The following is a 6,000-nucleotide window of genomic DNA, read 5'->3' on the forward strand; positions in this document are numbered from 1 at the left end:
GGGCACTGATTTAAATCAATGAGGAAAGTTGAAAATTTGAACCAGACCGGGATTCGAACCCGGGTGTCCTGCTCACTAGGCAGATGCGCTGACCATACAGCCATCCGGACACACTATTCACCACAGCTACAAAGGTTGCACGAAGACACTTCTAGTCGGACCCAAATTCCCATCCACTGCAGGATCAAACTGGTGTCTGTTCCTTCAGACATTTCTGAAAGAACAGACACCATATATACAACTACAGCGAGGATGGCCAATGATTCCATCAGTGCAGACGCACACCAAGCTCTAACTCTTGCGGGAATCGGCAAAATGCTACGAGTAATGAGGGTCAAATGGTTCAAATGGCTCTGAGCACTATGGGACTTAACATCTTAGGTCATCAGTCCCCTAGAACTTAGAACTACTTAAAGCTAACTAACCTAAGGACATTACACAACACCCAGCCATCACGAGGCAGAGAAAATCCCTGACCCCGCCGGGAATCGAACCCGGGAACCCGGGCGTGGGAAGCGAGAACGCTACCGCACGACCACGAGATGCGGGCAGTAATGAGGATAATTTGCAAGTCGCACTACTTCGGTAATGTAGATAAGTTGATAATTTGGGCCTTCAGTCTCTGGCATCCATCCGTGCAGGTGAGGCGTCGACTTCTTCTATAACTCCAGCCTTGCCTTCTCTGGTGAAATGGTGAGCTTCTCGGATGTCCTCAGGAAGCTCTCGCGAGCTCAGCCCTTGCTGTAGTGGATGTCCGTGCAGTGCAAGGGCACTGTTCTGTTCCATTTCAGTCTCTCCTTGTTGGCAGCCACTGCTCTGCGTACCCATGGTGGCGCTATTCCAGCCAGGTAGTAGAGCTTACCTGTTGGGGTAGGTCTTAAGCAACTTGTGATCAACCTGCAGGTTTCGTTGAGAGTAATGTCTACTTGTTTGGCATGAGATGACCTGTACCAGACTGGGGAAACATAATCAGCAATTGAAAACCACAGTGCCATGCAGAAGAGCGAACAGTTCGTGGATGTGAGTCCCACTGTGTTCCAACTAATTTGCGAATTAAGTTGTTTCGAGTGGAAATTTTCATTTTGGTATTCTTGCAGTGAGTTTTTAATGCCATAGTTCAGTCGAGAGTGACTCCCAAGTATTTAGGGGCGTGATGATGCTGGAGTTGGATGCCTGACCATTCAATATGTAGCTCATGATTAGCTTCCCTGTTCCTTAAATGAAAGGCACAAACTTGTGTCTTCGTAGGGTTTGGTCTCAGTTGGTTCCGATTGTAGTAGCTTGACAGTGTTCTAAGTGCTGTTGTGAGGTCTCTTTCCACTCTTTCAAAGCATTAGCTCTGCGTAGCAAGGGCTACGTCACCTGCATATTAGAATCTCCTTGTGCCTGGGGTCAATGGCTGGTCGTTGGTATAGATGTTGAAGAGAAGTGGAGCCAAGACGCTTCCCTGAGGTAGACCATTTTTCTGCGCTCTCCAGCGACTGCGTTGTCCTTGAAATTCAACGAAAAACCTGCGGTTTTGGAGGAAGGTGCTGATTAGTCTGACGAAGTGGACGTTCTTGATCATATTGTATAATTTTACATGGAGTAACCGATGATGGACAGTATCGTACGCTGCTGTGAGATCCACGAAGACCACGCCCGTTACTTTTCGAGTTTCAAAACCATCCTCTATAAACTGAGTGAGATTCAAAAGTTGCCCTGTACAGCTTCTGTTTGGTCGAAATCCTGTTTGTTCGGGTATGAGAAGAGGGTCTATTACTGGTAGGGTTCTATTCAGAATCATACGTTAGAACAATTTATAAAGGTGACTCAAAAGGCTAACTGGTCTGAAATTCTTGGGATGATTTGCTTCCTTTTCAGGTTTCAGAAGAGCTATCACCCTACTCTTTCGCCAGATCTTTGGTATGTGATAATGGTTCACGCAGTTGTTGAAAAGCTGCCGCATCCATTTTCTTGTTGTTGGGCCGAAATTCTTGATTTTCTCCATGCGGATGTCATCTAAACCGGATGCTTTACCAGTTTCGCTCTCCTTAATAGTCTTGTTTAATTCAGATCTCTCGAATGGGGGAGTCAGATCCCTTGTTTGTTCTTGGGCCTCTTGGTGTACTTTTGGCACTTTGATTCTATGGCTTCCTTTCCCATTCACGAGCAGTTGGTGTGCTATATGGTCCGCAGTGATGTTGCAGTGTGCTGTGGATCTGGTTGGGTCATTATTGAGGCTTCTCAATAATCTCCACGCTTTATGGATGTTCCTGATTAGATCAAGTTCTTCTATAGTTTTAACCCAAGAATTCCTTTTGGATTCTTTCAGAGATGTAATAAGTTTATTCCCAGCCGCCAGCGTTGCCTCGCCGAATGGATCAACCACATATACAGTTTTAATAAAATATTATTTGACCATGATATTGACTGTGTGCAAATGAAATGGCGTGGGAGCTGGAAAGATACTCCAAATATGAAGTACGCGGAACAGTACCATCCTTGTGGGCAAAACGCCTAAACTGCGCACATATTCACCAGGAAATTCCGGCGGTATGTGGGCCAAATGTACTGCCGCATTCATTCATAGAGAAATGGTGTCACTAATCTGAGCAAGGGCACACATACGTGGGTCATGGTGATCGGGAAGGAAGGCCATCGACACCGGCCACAGACAGCAACGTCCAGGCAATCAAGGAAGAACATCTGGGGAGGAAAGAAATTTTCCAACAGTGAGGATGTTCACACAGCAATTCTCGGACAGCTCCAAGTGGCGGTTTTCTATCGTCTACGAATTCAACAATTAGTAGAATGTTCCCAGTGTTGTTTACAGAGATTTGGTGGCTATATTAAATTATAAAGTTACGTATGCGTGATACTTTAAAGTGTAGTACAGCTATCACTAAAACTTACTTGGCCTGCCATAGTAATATGTAACTTACTTTTTGAATTGCCCTAGGCTTCAAAGAGATGAATTACACTGTATCTCACTTCAAGTTTCAGCTATAATCTAATACGTTAAAACAAATGTGTAAAAATGTAAAGAATTATCTATAATTCATATCTCAGTGACCTCTAGCAAACATATGTAAAGAATACGAAGTGCCACATGCGAATAGCTGAGAGTATTCGAATCAAGCCGACTACAAACGCCTCGAGATGGGGTGTAGGGACCTTCGTCACTCAGTTTGCAGCGTCTACCAGGATGGCAGGAGTAGACACTGGATTCGATAGTCAGACAGCCGGCACAAATATGGGTATATGTAGGTGGGACCCGGCGATTCAGTTTCAGTGACATATATGTTGAGAAAGAAACGTGTAAAAATTAACTGTAACCATATTTGTGAGTGTTCTGTGTGCGACTGTATATCTCTAAAGCAAAAATAGAATTCTGTACGTGTGTAAACAACATGTTTCCGATACTTGGTTTTATCTTCAGGTGATCTCCAAAACAGCTTTCATGCAGCCATCTACTTTTCTTTTACAAATATTGCTACGTGGTAGGTTACAGCTCGCAGTTAAGTAAGTATGGAAATACATCCCCAAATTTGTCAGAAAATATACACTCAAAGACAAAAACGGACGATCTAGTGTTTTTTTCAACGCAAAAAGGGCGCCATTCCTTAAACATGAAGAAGACCCCTGTACCGTAGCAGCACCTCCTCACTATTGGTGCCACACACGATGCCAGGCATTCGGCAAACCCAAATCCTTCTATCGGATTGCTGCACGGTAGGGACAGGAAAAAAATCGTTGTATTTTTGTAGTCAAGGCCAAGCGACGTTGAGGTGACACAAACAGCGACGCCGCTGGATAGTGGATGAGTGCAAATGAGTGACGTGGAGTGACGAAACACGCCGTACCTAGAGGTAGGAAAATTTCGAGAAAACGACAGCGCGAAAAATAGCTCGAAATTGGCAGTTTTTAGCAAAATACCAAAACTGGTAAATGGTAGGTTTTGAATATTGAAACTGCTTTTTGCCTTCTTTTTTCCTAAAGGCTGAGGTTCGTCTACAATCTTGAAATGACAATTTATTTCCCGCGTAAAGAACTTGCCAAAAAAAATAACACAGAAATTGACAAAAAATAGGACAGAAATTGCCGAAAAACTAACGAATTTGGCAATAAACACACCGAAATTGGCAAAAATATAACAGCGATATTGTAAAAGAAACCACTGAATCCGGGAAACATTTTATACTAACTTAGCAATGGAAAAACTGATTCTGGCGAAAAATCAAGACCGAAACCGGCAACACGAAAGCAACACCGAATCCGGCAACAAAAAAGTAACACTGAATCTAGCAAAAAAGTAATACTGGTTTGACAAAAAATAATTCGACTTTTACAAACAGTAACACCGAAGTTGGCAAAAATAATACCTAAATTGACAAAAAATAACACAAAAATTGGCAAAACATTATACTGAAATTAGCAAAAAATTATCATCGAATTTAGCAAAAATAATGCTAAACTTAGAACTTAGAACTACTTAAACCTAACTAACCTAAGGACATCACACACATCCATGCCCGAGGCAGGATTCGAACCTACGACCGTTGCGGTCGCGCGGTTCCAGACTGAAGCGCCTAGAACCGCTCGGCCGCTCCGGCCGGCCCATGATGGCTCCCTGGATATTACAAAAGGCAGGACATGGCTCTTAATAGGGTGTTTCATCAACATGGATGGCAATGCACACTCTGCGACGTCCTCCCATGATGGACACAAGGTTGGTAAGGGTTTTGTGGCAGGACGTTCCATTTCTCCAACAACGTGCTTGACAACTGCCGATTGGTCTTTATTGCCTGTGGGCGTACTGCAGTACTCACCACCGCTTCCCACACGCGCCTCATGGAATTTAAGTCTGGGGGAACAGAGAGACCAGTCCAGCAACGAATATCGGCTCGTTCCAAGAGCTCCTCAACCTGTGCTGTTTGATGCGACCGCGCATTGTCATCCATACAAATGAAACAAGGGCAGAGGGCTCCATGAAAAAAAGTTCATGCGGAACGAATACAGTGACACATTAACGTTGACCAGTGAGTGTATCGTTTTGAAAGATTTGGAGAGAGTACACCCATGCAACGCCGTGCTTGCCCGCACCATAATATCTGACGACCAGAAGTATCATGTTCGACAATGTTCCTCGTTGCGTTACGTGTTCCCACATCTCGCCGTATCAAGGTAGATCTAGCACTGTCGAACATGATCGTTTTGGTGGACCAGGTTTTACGATGTGGGGAGTCAAAATGTTGCATGTGCATACCGACCTCCAAATCTCTCAACACGGTACATTCACTAGTCACTGATACTGACGCTAGACACTGTAATCCTTGCCCATTTGCTTCTTTCCAGGGGTGCATTCGGCACAAACCCTTTTTAAGGATGACGCTGTACGGCCGTATGGAAGAGAACAAGTGGAGGAGTCTCGGAACGACAGAATATTCGGCGAATGGACTATTCTCTCCGATCCCCCGACTTAAGTCCCATCGAGTACGTATTGCAGAATGTCCACATACACCAATGACCATTCAGCAGCCGTCATACACGTTGTTGGAGAAACTGTAACGTAGTGCGACAAGAATCCAAACTAACGTTACGGCCAGCCTTGGAGCACGTTGCAGACCGTGCACTGCCATCCTTGCTGATGACACACATTAAGAACCGTTTCCCGCCTTCCAGTGGACCATCACGAATCGCTGTGACTTCAGTGACACTATTGTCACTGAATTAATCTGTCATTTCTGTTCGTCTCACTGCGTATTTCTCTGTTATGTGCTGTACTATACTGTAGCATTTCTTTATATGTATGGAGCTAGTTTCATCGATCTATCTGACTTGGCAGCGACTTATCACGAGAGAGTTACTTTCATCCTTAACCTTTACACACCTATGTATTCAAGTAGTCAAACAAAATTGTTAAGGCTTTCGTGGCCACTTGTTGACAAACTGCCTTCTGTCTCTGGTTCTTCGGCCGACGTTCATCTAGTGATTTTACTGATGTTTCGCCAGCACGAG

Source organism: Schistocerca serialis, chromosome 2 (genome assembly GCF_023864345.2).
Source record: "Schistocerca serialis cubense isolate TAMUIC-IGC-003099 chromosome 2, iqSchSeri2.2, whole genome shotgun sequence".
Taxonomy (NCBI): Eukaryota; Metazoa; Arthropoda; class Insecta; order Orthoptera; family Acrididae; genus Schistocerca; species Schistocerca serialis.